The sequence below is a fragment of the Callospermophilus lateralis genome, chromosome 16, assembly GCF_048772815.1.
Source record: "Callospermophilus lateralis isolate mCalLat2 chromosome 16, mCalLat2.hap1, whole genome shotgun sequence".
In the NCBI taxonomy this organism is placed as follows: Eukaryota; Metazoa; Chordata; class Mammalia; order Rodentia; family Sciuridae; genus Callospermophilus; species Callospermophilus lateralis.
The window spans coordinates 86,888,507-86,902,822 of NC_135320.1; positions in this window are offsets into that span (position 1 = coordinate 86,888,507).

Sequence of the window (14,316 nt, forward strand, 5' to 3'; positions counted from 1 at the left end):
AAGTAGTGGCAGAAATAATTCCTCCTTATTAGAGTCTGAACAGGGCATAAGAAACAATCTGGTTGCTCTTAGAACAATGCTGGCAAAATATAAATATGCAATATATTTTGACTCTACGGGCATTGTTTTTCATTTTGGGGAAGTGGCTCCCCAAAGGAATACTTAACAGCCTGTAGCTCAGTGCCGACACAAGAGCAGTGGCCAGTCCTTTTTGCCCTGTTTTTGCTCTCAGCTGGACCTCCCTGTGCCTCCTTTACTGGTAGCCTGCAACCTTCTGAAACACAAGGAGTCTCCATGTGTCATGATGCATCCTTTGATTATTTGTCTCTTGGGATAATTCAAAGTAGCCTTTCCATTTTTATCTTTTGTACTGACATTTCCCCCAAGCTCCCTGCCCTTTACAATCACTGTTTATAGAGGAATCTAATTTTTAAGGCCCAGATAACGTGAATTCTTCAGGGAAGACACCCCTAACACCCAACAAGTGCTCACCCCTGTTCTCAAAATGAATGATACTCAAAAACCCTCCTTGGGGAACAGGTGAGGAGATTCCCTTGCCAGACCACTGCCCGTGTGACAGGGTCTATATATTGATTTTTTTTTTCCTTTGATTCTCATGTGAACTTTGTTTCCATTGAAAATAAAGGATAGGGATGTGATCGTTAAACCTCAATAACCTCCTCTGTAGGGATGTGATCATCACAGTTTAAAAATCCCTCCCTCTGTTCAAGGTGCTGTCAAGGCAGATTAATTCCATTTTAGGCCACAGACTTTAAAAGCAACACAGACTCACAGATAATACAGAATCAGACAGAAAGAGCCCTGAGGGAACCCAGATTATACTGTGTGGTGAACAGGAGCACCATCAGGGATGGGAAACCCACATTCAAGTGATAAAGGGACATTCCCCTGTGAAAGAGCAGGCAGGCTTTTGGTAATGCCTCCACACTTCTGCAAGCTCAAACAAAGAACAGTGTAGTAAATAAAATATTCGTTAGTGGGCTGGGGTTGTGGATCAACGGTAGAGCGCTTGCCTAGCATGTGTGAGGCACTGGGTTCGATTTTCAGCGCCACATATAAATAAATAAAGGTTCATCAACAACTAAAAATATATATATCAAAAATATTTTTTAATGATCCAAGCGGCACAAAAATTAGATTGGACTAAAGTAACACAAAAAATTCTCTAACACTTGAGATGTCGGATTCTAAGCTGAAAAAATCAGAAGAGATAACAATCTTGAACCCCAACAGGGTCTGTGATTCAGGCATTCAATGAAAAATTGAACTAGAAAGCTTTCGATATAAACTCCAAGTTAGCATCTGTGAATATCTTGGCAAGCCATATGGAGGGAAAGAACATGTCCTTGAGCCCCAGGATGGGGCCAGCACATGACACGGTGTCCTCAGAGTTAGACATTGAGGGAGAGCATGGGACCTCTGTGTTCAAGGGACCAGGGAGCTGGCATATCAGGAAGCACCCCACCCTGATTAGTCAGCTAGGGAAGACCCACCCAAACTTCAGGATTCTTTGTCTACTGAGTTAGCTTATAAAACCGCAGACACTGGAGCCAGGGGCAATCCCTAATCCCTGAACATGCATTCTAACAGTGAAGACACAGCGGCAGATGTGATCACCTTGCACTCACATTCACGCACTCACTGCTTCTTACCCAGCGCCTGGAACTATCTCAATTACGTGAAATAGTTTAATGCTACAGTCAAAAATAGGCTGGCTTTGGCAATAACAATAAAGTTAAAAAGGGTCCTGACTACTTTACGACTCTGTGGGGCCATTAGGTTCCTCAGTATTCAAGTGAGACAGATAACAAGAGGACATTAAAATTTTAGCATCCTCAAACAAAAGTATGGTTATTGCTTATTAATTATACCAAAGGAGCACAACTAATTAGTCTAATAGGTAGCATTATGCATGCCAACAACAGATCACAGAGAGGCAGTGGACCGCATAAAATTCTTCAGAGGAGCAACTGACACCGTCTATTAACAGTGGCTCAGCACACCTCAGACTAGTGGAAATAAACATGAAAGACAGAGCCTGACACACAGGCTTTCATTTCAAGTGCAGATTACAGTTTGTGCAACAGAACAATCCTTCTCTCAGGGATTGTGTTATTTCCCTTCAAAGGAAACTAGGAACAATTTTCAACCTTTTTATATCTCTTCCCTCTCAATGAGAGCACAGGGAGTGGAGATGCCTGTCGGAGGAGGGATGTCTTGGCGTTTGTCAAGTGCAGCTACTATGAACAAGGACTTACGGATTCAATGATAAGCACATTTTGAATTTAAAATATGCTCCCACACTGCTTTATAAAATCACTTCTGAAATTTATATTTCTATCTTCATGTGTTAGTGCATGTATTTCCCCTCAAAAATGTGATTGTTTTGATGTTTTTCATTAATCTAATGGGTTGAAAATGTATCTAATAGATCCTGTAATTTGTATACCCTTGATTTCTAGTACATTTTTATTATGACGAGTGTCTGACATTCATACTTACATCATTACTTCCTATCAGTAGCAATTATTTTATTAAGTTGTTTTTCCCCCAAATATAGAAGCCATTTATATATTCTGGGGATTAGTCAATAAAAAGCCCTCATAAGTTCTAGATACTGGGATGAGTAAGAAAGGATGTTAAAGCTTGGTGTAATGGCTACACCTGTGACCCCTGCAGCTTGGGAGGCTGAGGCAGAAAGATTGAAAGTCACCTGAGGCCAGCCTCAGTAACTTAGCAAGGGCTTAGGAACTTAGTGAGACCCAGAAGTTCAGTGGAATAAACAAAGAGGAATGAAGGGAAGGAAGGAGGGATGGGAATAGGAAAGAGAGTAGAATGAACTGGACATCACTTTCTTATGCTCATATATGAATACACCACAGTGGATCTTCACATTATGTGCAACCACAAGAGTGGGATTCTGATTGGAATAAGTCAGACTCCTTTTGCTATGTATGTATAATATGTCCTTTTGCTACGTATGTATAATATGTCAAATACACTCTACTGACATATATATCTAAAAAGAACAAATAAAAAAAGTAAAAAATACAATAATTAGTAGGTCTGGGGATGTGACTCAGTGGTTAGGCAACCCTGCCTTCAATGACAGCACCAAAAAAAGAAAAAAGAAAATAAAATGGTGTCAAGACCCCAAAGACAGGTATTTTTAAGGACATAGATTACAAATATGGTCATGATGAATAAATGAGTCAGAAATCTTGACACAAATAGAAATTAGTAAAAAGAAGCCAAATTTTAGAACCATTCACTATAGTTAGTACAATATTTGAAATGAAGAATTCATTGGATTGGATCACAAGCATGTTGGACAGAGTAAGGGAACAACCAGTCAGTGAATTTAAAGAATGGACAATAGAAATTAAGCAATCCAAATAGTGGTGGATGCTTTCTATTGTACATGTGTAGGAGTATTATGTGAATTATAAATTTACATGAGACTTGTTTTAGTCAAATGAACGTAGATCTTATCATCACAAGAGGAGCAATGACGAGGCCATCTCTCCTCTAACCGCCTACTTTATAACCACTGTCTCCCTACAATGATCTCTACCTTTTGAAAATCAAGGACAACACTTTTTGTGTCTCCTAAGACCTGTGGTTTACAGACATGAGTGCTTTGTCACACTGTCTCATCTCACCCTGCCTGAACTTCACCCATCCATAGACACAGGAGTCTATTTTCTATAACAAATCCTTTCCAAATCCTCATCTCCTTGCTCTTCTCCCATGCTGAAGCTCCAACCCAACAATCGACCTACTTTGTGTCTGCACTTTGGCAAGTATCACTCGAGAACGACACAGAACTGTACCCCAGCATCAATACCCACCTCTCATTGTCTGCCAAATAGATCCTGGGTTTGTTTTTTTCCTCCTCCAGAGGGTGAGACACACATCCAGCTCTCATTCAAACCTCAAGCATTCCTTCCCACTGCATTTCAGCCACCCAGCCACTTCCCACAACCCACCATTCAAAAAATGACCGTTCACCCTTTGTCCTTTTGCTACATTGACAAAGGTCTTTGTATCTGGATCCATGTTCTCTGTCTCAGTCATTGTTATAATGGAAGAAAAAAAAAGAAGTATTGAAACTTTCATCCATGGCCTCCCAATCAACCTGAATTTGCCCTCCTGTATTCTTGCCCCATTTACCTAGGAGAGCTTTCCTCTGACATCTCCCCTCTTTCTCCAAGACTAGACATGTCTCACTCATTGCTAGAATTATCTCAGACCCACATCAACATTTCTCAGAAGGACGTTTCCATTCAATATCCATGAGTTATGCCACTAACTCAAACCAGGTTTAAGTGTCCCTTCTCTACTAAAATTAGAAAAACATTGTCTTTAAGCCCTTCATGTCGTCTTACACCCCCTGTTACTTACTCCACTCCCATGATCTTTTCATCATAGTAAATTACTCCACTATTCCATCAGTTTGATAGGTGAGGAAACCAAAGTCCTCAGTGAACAAGGAAGTTTCCCTTGTGATAAGCATCTGGTGAACAGTGGCACTGGATGATAAATCCCTGACCTTAGATGTCACTTTACACTGTGTTTCCAGCAGAGGCTTAAGAAGAGTCAGCTCGGAATGTAAATTTTCATAATTTAAGACTTCCTCATGCCACCGGTGGTGCATGACTGTAATTCCAGCAGCGTGGGAGGCTGAGGCAGAAGGATGGTGAGTCCAAAGCCAGCCTTAGCAAATTAGCTAGGCCAGAAGCAACTTAGCAAATCCCTCTCTAAATAAAAAAAATATATATATATATATAAAGGCATTCTAGATCTGTCATAGCTTCCGTGATCTGGCATGACATTAGAGTATTGTGATATATGCACAGATGTTCCAGATCCAAAAGTCTTACTTCGCAAATGAAATGTCACATACCTCATCAATTAAATCTCCATTACCATTCAGTGTCAGATGACTGACATACTTCTCCATCCACAATCTGTAACCATAGCAGCAAGCACAGTGCATAGTATCCATTTTCTCAGCATATCACCTGTACTCATCCTCGGCTCTTGTAGACTATTTCCCACTGCAGAGTGCAGGAGCTTGGATATTTACATGTGTGGTGTTGATATGTGGCCCCATCCTTAAGCCCTGCAGATAATTACCTGGAATTTCAGCTGTTGTTACCACATTTTCCTTTCGATTTTTCATATGAGCTCAGATGTCTTTTTCACATAAAGTCATGTTTACCTCTTGAGCCTAAAATCCCCTTCTTTTTTCTTCAAATAAAAAGTATCAGCCACATTAACCAGTCAATGATACCAGAAGCCTCCATATGCTTGATATCAACATATTGTGTTCAACGCATGTTCAAAACCTATTTATTACCTCCTTAAAATATTCAACTTAACTGTTTAAAACATTAAGCTCATAGAGCTGGGATGTAGGTCAGAGGTAGAGCACTTGCCTCTAGAGTGGCAGAAAGCCCTGAGTTCAATCTCAAGAAGAAAAAAAAGCTGATTAAATATTACTGTCTAAAAGCCAGTATGACATCACCTCTAATAAGGTATATCAAAAAAATTATAAGCAATATATATTATGGAATTATATGAAATAATGACTACACTATGTATATCTGGACAAACATGTCTAAACTATTTTATATATTCATATAATGAAGTGTTCATCTGTTTTTGAGTTAGCATAACCCATTAACCAGCCAATTCAGATGTTAGAAAGTTCAATGCTACTTTGACTTCATAACTATTCTCTAATAATATATTTCTTATATCACATCCAGTACTTTGAAGTCTCAGCAATCACAGAAAAATGATATTTTTTCAAGTCACCTTGCACACATACAGCACATTTCACTTTGTCAATAATAAAGCTATCTAATCTGTCCTTATCTGAAACTCAGAGACATATGTCAGCATGTCCTGTGTTCAGAGACACCCACCAATGACATGGCTTCCTGGGTCACACTGCAGAATGAAGACAAAGATGTTATTTGAATATGTGCTTATAACTTCTACTTAAATACTCTCTTCTTCAAGAATTAGAAAACATTTAGAAAATCCTACACATCATGGATAGTTCTAGAGAGCTATTTTTTTTTTAATAATGCATGTTAGAGGGAAACTAATCTGTCTACTCTACCTTGTCTGGATAGAGTTCTTTTTTAATTTTCAACTTTTCACTTGTTTTAATTAGTTATAATGATAGTAGAATGCATTTATGCATTTTGATATATTACACATAGATGGGATATAATTTCTCCTTTTTCTGAGTTTACATAATGTAGAATCACATTGTTCATGCAGTTATATATATATATATATATATATATATATATATATATATATATGTAAAAATATCTTTCATTCTACTAACCTTCCTATGCCCACATCCACTCTTTTCCCCTCCTTTCACTTTCCTCTACCTAATACAAGATAACTTTATTCTTCTCTAGTGCCCCATCCCCCTGTACTGTGAATTAGCATCTGCATATTAGAGAAAACATTCAGCCTTTAGTTTTCTGGGATTGGTTTATTTCACATTTATATTCTCCAACTCTATCCATTTACCCACAAATGCCTTAATTTTATTCTTCTTTAAAGCTGAGTAATATTCCATTGAATATATATACCACTTTTTCTTTATCCATTCATCTGTTGAAGAACACCTAGGTTGGTTCCACAGATTAACTATTGTGAGTTGAGCTGCTATAAACATTGATGTGGCTGCATTTAATATTTCACTGTATTTTGAATCCTTTGAATGAACAAAGGAATTAATGAGGAAGATCTTTCAAAGTTACAACTTTCCAAGCTGAAAAATAGGCTACTTTTCAGGCATGATCACAAACACCTTCCTCTAAAATCCTCATTAATCATGTTCTTGGGCTCCATGTATTCTTTTATTGTTCTTAACCTCTGATGCCCAGTTCTCATTTTAATTTTATCTATTTTTTTTTCTCTTGTAGGATGGGGAATGCTAGAGAATGAACCCATCAAAACATATTCTGAAATACATGTACACTACACTGTTCTTTAAATTGAGCTAGTTAACTTGTGCATCACTGTACATAATCATCTTTCATTTGGTGAGAATACATTCACTAGCCTCACTTAGAAATTTTCAAGAATATAATACAGTGTTATTAACTATATTTACCTTGTTATGGAAGAGAATTCTTGAATTTCTTTCTTCTAAAGGAAATTTTGTGCCCTTTGGCCAACATCTCCCCAATATGCATCCCTTAGTTTTTATTTTAAACCCCCACTACCTTTTCTCTGAAACATATTAATTAAGAAATTGGAAATTAGCAGAACATGCAAATATGCAAATAAAAATGCATGTGGAAGAATTTGGGCATCGACTTCTGAGTCAATATCACAAAAAGCAACCCTGAGAATGACCACAGCGGAGCTTGGTGAGACTGCTTCCCCTGAAAGAAGCTGGGTTGCCAAAGGCAAGGTACAGAGGGGATCTAGCAGGGAGTGGGATAATGGGCCACATCAGCACTTCCTGAAATGTTGTCTGTTGACCATCCATTCCAGAATCATTTAGGGGAGCTTAAAAAATTGGGTACTTTCCAAGACCCACAGTGGATCTGGGTAACAGAAGTTCTTGAGGTGGAACCTGGGAATTAGCATTTTAAACAAAATTCCCAAGTGATTAAAATTCACAAGTTTGAGACTCATTTCTCTGTAGAGCCATGGCTGTGGTTGAGTATGTCCCGCAGGATTCGCGGCTGGTCCCAGTGGAGCTACGTCAGGGGGCGGGGCCTAAGGGGAAGTGTCTGGGTCTTGGAGGCTCCGCCTTCACCATCTCTCTGGAGTGAGCTTCCCCTGGGCTGGACCTGCATGAGGTAACTGGAGAGGGTGCCGTGGGGTGGCGCTGCCCCTCCTGTTTTGTCTCTTCCGCGTCTATCAACCTCCCTTCCACTTTATGCCATGAGTTGAAACAGCACGAGGCCCTCGCAGAAGCCCAATAGATGCTGAAACCACACTCTTGGACTGGCTCCAAAACTGTGTGCGGGAAAATAAGCCGCAGGCCGTATCATTCTCCCAGCCTCACGTGTTCTGTGGCAACAGAAAACAAACTAGAACAGTTATTAAGGTCCCTTTGATTCAGCGAAGTGGTTTGTCCTTTGAAGGCAGGGCAGGAGGCAGGAGCAGGGCTGACTCCAGAACACTGCAGCTAGGGCACCTGGGGGCGGTGCTTGCTGGAGAGTTGGGAATGTGGGGACTTCTGTCTTCAGATTCCTGAAGAGTGCTGATGCATTCTGTCAATGTTGCTTTACTTTATCTGAAAAAATGAATGGACATGTGTCCCACCCATCCCCCGATTTCTCTTTCTAAACCTTCATACATAAAAGTTCAAGAACCCTGTGTGAAGAACTGTTCTAATGCAGATCACTGATTTAGACATTCAGTCACAAGCCAAAGAGAAGCACTCACTTCCCCAGGGATTCAAGGTCCAATGGGAGGAAAGAAAACAATGAGTGAATCAGCAGAGCAATAAAAAATAACTATGCATAAAAAAAAATAACTATGCAGTATGTCACAGCAGAGCTCTGCAAAAAGTTTCTATTTACCATCTCAGCATGTCGACATAGAAAGTCTCCAAGGTAGAGAAGTTGACTGTCATCTATAAGAATGTTCAAGGAAGGTTTCTTCATGCAGAACTGTCTGCTTGCCTCTCCAGGTTCCCTCTCTCAGTAGATTAATTTCATATATTATAAATTCAAATGAACTACTGGGTGGTAACCATTGGCAGGTGAATTGGGGAGTAGCTTTGGACTAGATCTCCTATCCCTAGCTGCTTGGTCTCTCTTTCTCTCTCTCTGCTTCCCAGCTGTCATCATTAGCTGAGTAGCTTTCCTTCACCATACCCCCCCAATATGATGTTCTGCTTCACCTCAGGCCCAGAGCAACCGTCAGCCATCCGTGGACTGAACCTCTGAAACCACAAGTCCAAATAGACTTCGTCCTTGAGGTTGTTCTCACCAGGTGTTTTCATCACAGTGGTGAAAGCCGACTACAGCAATGGCCGTGCTGTAGAAGGGAGCACCTTGGTGTTCTGTTGAGAAGAGAGAGCAGGAGAACACAAGCAGAATCAGGGAGATAGCTCCTAAGGTTTGCAGGAAGTGGAGTTGTTACTGTGCCATGAGATGGGGCCTCCACACCCTTGAGAGCCATAGCAAAGTCACCTAAAATCAACTCAGAGTCAGTCTCACCTTGGGAGATAAAGTCAATCTGATTTACTTGTTCTGTGTATTGGGAAGATGAACCATCTTATTGTGACACTGTTTAAAATTTCACAGTGCCATCTGTGTGCATTTTGTTTTCATAAATTCTTCTCTGTCTCCAATAATGACATGGCCCATCAGGAGTCAATATGTAACCTACAAAGCACCTGTCAACAACCTGATTCCTTTCTGACCCAAAGTAAATTTTAGAAACATGTCAGCCATCCAGGTACATGCTCTCAATGCTCATTTTAATTTAATTCTATTGATGAATGTTGAAGCTAATCATTTGAAATTGATTTTTATTTATTGTTGCCTAATTGAATTCAATTAAACCCCAGTAATTTTCATTGAAAAATTTCATTAAAAGGCACAGACTGATTGGATTGAAGGCATCTTGCTGAGGTGGAATGTTCATGAGGATGAGCTGTCTATGATATGGCATTAATACAGGCTCCTGGGGTGACAGCTATTGGAAAATTATTAAGACTCAGCATATGTGTCAATCTGCTTTCTTTAAAAACATTTTAAAGAAAGATAAACTGTGTAGGTCTTGTAATTATATCCGGCTCTGGCTCCGTCATCTGTAAAGACCTGAGGACAGGTTCTAAGGGCTGTTCTTGCTCTGTGTCTCTGTTTTTGGAAATTAATACTCAGATAAACCCACATCTAAGTTGTGTAGCATTTTGGGCCTCAGCCTTGCCTTTCCCTGATTTCATCTACATCTGCAGAAAATCATATTGATGGAGCCCTGCCTCAGATCCCTTCCAGTCCTGTGGATCTCCTGGGTTCCTGGTTGACACTGCTGTAGGGGACACCCTAGGGATCCACAGGAGCTCCTCTGCATGAGACTGGAAATGCAGGACAGTCAGCATCCCAAGGAGCAAGCTTTGGGCAGGGATGATCAGGGGCTACTATGGACTGAATGTTGATGTCCCTTAAACTCCTATATTGGAGGCCTAACTCCCAAAGTCATGGCAATGTGAGGTGGGGTCCCGGGAGACAGATAACCAGGTTTAGATGAGGTGGGGTCCCCGGAGATAATCAGGTTTAGATGAGGTTGAGATAGTGGAACCCTCATGAAGGGGTGTGTTTATGAAGACATGCCATCTGTCTCTCTTTTCCTCTCTATCTGTCATGTGAGGACAAAGCAAGAAGCCAGCTGAAATCCAGAGGAGAACCCTCTCAGCCAACAAATTGGTCAGCAGCTGGAAGTTCAACCTCTCAGCCTCCAAACTGTGAGCAGCAAATCTCTGTTGGTTAAGCAACCTTGTCGATGGGGTTTTGTCTGATCATGCCTGCTGGTCTACAACCCCTCGGGCTGGGTAATGTATAAAGAAGAGAACTTTGTTGCTCACTGTTCTGCAGGATGGGAAATGGGAAAGTAAGTCACCCACAGATCTGGTGTCTGGTGAGGACCTTCAGAGCTGGCACCAACCCTGTGTTCTCATCTGGCAGAGGGCAAACTGGTCCTTTTATAAAGGAACTAGTCCCATTCCTGAGGGTGGAGCCCTGTGGCTTAACAATATTCAAGGTGTCCCCTTCTTAATTACCATTGCTTTGAGGGTTAAGATTTTTTTTTGTATGGATGAGGAGGAGGGTAAACACTCAGACAGCATGGCAAGAGTGTACTTGTAAAGCAACTATTAAGGCCCTCGGAGAGGTAACATGGGCTGGAAAATCCATCCCTGAGCCCCACAATGCATCTTTGACTGGGTCTTTTCTTCCCCACGGCTCTGGTCCTATGCTTAACCTGTGTTCCAAAGAAAGTGTAACTTGAGCTTTAGTTCAAAGTTTTGCTTAGGGGTAAACCTAACCCAGAAAGGATAAGCCAGCTTGTTGTCATTGCTTTATAAATAAAATACCCCAAGCTTACAGAAAGATTATTTAGCACATATTTCACAGGGTAAAATTTGTTAAGTCGGGATTCAAATCAAGGTCTGCAATGATCTTTCTTCCCGCAGGTCTCTTGGGAGGAAGAGCCGATCCCCCAGACTCATCACTCATCCACAGGGTTATTCTGGTTTAATGCTTGCAGTCCATGCCTCATCTCCTGGCTTTGCGTTAACCAGCTCTCTAAAACTGGATTGACTAACATCCATTTACCTGGCCACATTTTTAATCCAATCAGCTGCGGTTCAGGAAGTATTTCAGAAGTTTCCATTTTAGGTGCTGAACACTCCAAAAACTTGTTTATAAGGAATGTGACCCAGGCGACTTTGTAGCAGATGTTTGGCTGGTATATAACCTGTTTCTGATTTCTTCCACCTGGGATTCTTCCTAGACTTCCCACCACTGATGGAGTACCTGTGGTTAACTGACTGGAGGATTCCTGCTGTCCCCTGCCTTGTCACTGAGGACCCAACATTCTTAAGTCCCCACAGGTCCTAACTTGGATTAGTGCTTGTCATATTCTAGTCTCCTTATAGCTGTGACAGAGGGGGTTGGAGAGGAAGGGTTCAAAGCCAGATGATGAAGAACATCAAGGTCATGTTAAGTGCATGCCAAACTCCAAATGCTTTTCCACTCCTGTATCTGATTTGGAAAGTTTGTCATTGATGGCTACCCAAAAGAAGAATCTATCCACTGTAAAATTCATACCACATGCATCTGTCATTACCCATGGACACAGATTTAATGTCTACATGGGTCTTTTCTGATGTAGCCGTTTGGGTGCAATCACAGTTGCTTTGATGCTTTTAGAGTCAGAGGCCGCATATTTTAGTTTTGCTTTAGCCCTTTAAGTTATACAGCCCTTTTGCACTGAACCTTGAAAACTATAAAGGAGGTAATAAAACTGAGGTTCTAGATCACCTCTTCTGCAAGTGCACATTTCAACATCTTAGAAGGGCTTTGGCAATGTGTTCACATACTTCACATGTTTTGAGGAAATTTGTAAATTTTATATCAAAGCAATTGATTAGGACTATGTCCCAAATCACACATTTTTTTAAGAGAGAGAGAGAGAGAGAGAGAGAATTTTTAATATTTATTTTTTAGTTATCGGCGGACACAACATCTTTGTATGTGGTCTGAGGATCGAACCCGGGCCGCATGCATGCCAGGCTAGCGCGCTGCCGCTTGAGCCACATCCCCAGGCCCAAATCACACATTTTTATAGCACTTCTGTAAACTTCCTCATCTAATCCACATGTCTGTCATGATTCTTTGGAGATACTTTGACAGACAATATAAACCTCAAACTAAACTAAGGACTACTTCGAATCCACCTAGATTATGCTGACGTTTCTCTTCATACTTATCAGGCTCTTCTCTGCTGGTTTGCCTCTTCCATGGTAGCTCATGTTGTCACTCTTGTGTCTGGCTTAGAGATAGACACCTAGAAGGTGATGCTAAATGCTTCTTGTTGTCAATTACTCTTGCCAGACTTCCTGGAGAAGGCTACTTATGGTGATACCCTGTCCTTAACACTGTAGGTAATTTTCTTAGTTTTGACCCATTAATGTCTTATCTTGCCCCAACTAGAAACTGAAGGACGTAGGAATCAGTGGAGAAACAAAGCAAAACATTTTGAAAAGCTTTTGGGATACTGTGATCGGAACAGTTTGCCTAGTGACAAACTGCAACACCTCTGAGAGCCTGGACACGGAGCTCTTCCTGTCTGGCAAGGAAGGAGGCAGCTCTTCCCCAGTAGGTGGGGAATCAATCACAGGCTCATGTTCCAGTAACAACTGGACATTTTACTTTGGTTACTAGACTATCAGAAAGGAGCTTGGAGCATATGTGTGCCTGAGCTTCATTTCATGCTCAGGACTGGGATCCAGTGAGGACCTGGGTATGAGTCCCAGATCATGGACTCAATCAGAGATAGGCTAGCAGTCCCCACCCCTGGTACTTATACCTCCTTCTCCCTGACTTCCAGACCTTGTTTCTGATTATTAGCTCTTGCACCCCTTCTGCTGTAAAGAACAGCCCCAAAATAACTAGATGATATAAAGTGTTTCTGAAGTGCTTACCTGTCACAAATTCTATAAATTCTTCCTCCAATTGTAGTAACATGGCTGTCTACAAATCTCATGCTAGACAAGCTCAGAAAGCTGCCAGGGGCACAATTGAGATTTTGAAGTTCCCAACTGAGGCAAAACCAGGACTAAACCCCCAGACGTGGCTTGCTCTGCTCCTTATAATACTATGAATTCCAGTTTGGTTTTGCTGAGCCCACTATAATAAAGTCACTTTAGCCTCCTGATTCCTGCAGATCCTTAGAGAGGTTCCTCAAAGCAGATAACTGTCACCTGCCATGGAGATATGCCCATGAGTAGAAGGGACACTTTGATGTGCATTGAAAGCTTTGCCCTAAACCCTGCGCCACTCCTGTCTCACCTGTCTCTGCTCTCCTTTACAGGCTTCCCCTTCCCTCCTACTGATCTTCCCTTTTGCACCTGCCTGAGTTGCCTGCATCTCTGGACTCGGCTCTCTTCTGTTACGATTTCATTTCCCCACTCTCCTGGTTAGCCTGACAGGTTAGGCGCATCTCCTTGGAACTGACCTCTGATGGGGGCCCCTCTTCAGACACCATGAGAAATGTGTGGGTATGTGTCAACTGCCCTGTCACACCCAGGACTCTGTGCCATCTGTTCTCAGATCAGTTCTTCCTTTGAATCAGTGAAGCACCTTTTTCTTAGATGTATGCTTATCCTGGGGTCTCAACTCCAAAGCAGCCTGAAACTTCCCCAGGATTTCCAAGATTGAATAATCATTCGGTGCTTCCATACCCACCTTTTCTTTTTTTCTTCTGCAGTTAATGCACTGGATTGTTCTGGCCAGTTTAGGTGGGTGTTTCTTCAGTTTTAACTCTTAAGATAATGGAGGTGAGCAACTGGTTCTGTGTCAGTGTAACTCCAGCCCCTTATAAATCATCCATGACATTAACAAGTGTTAAATATGCAGTTCAGATTCCTTCCAAGCCCTCTGTGAAATAGCTGACCACTTCTTAAATAACCATTTTTAATACTTATTTTGTGTTCGACAGAAGTTTATCTCTGCACAGAGGAAAGCAGACATGCATCATCTCCATGGAACTTATCTCAGAGGGAGAGGAGCA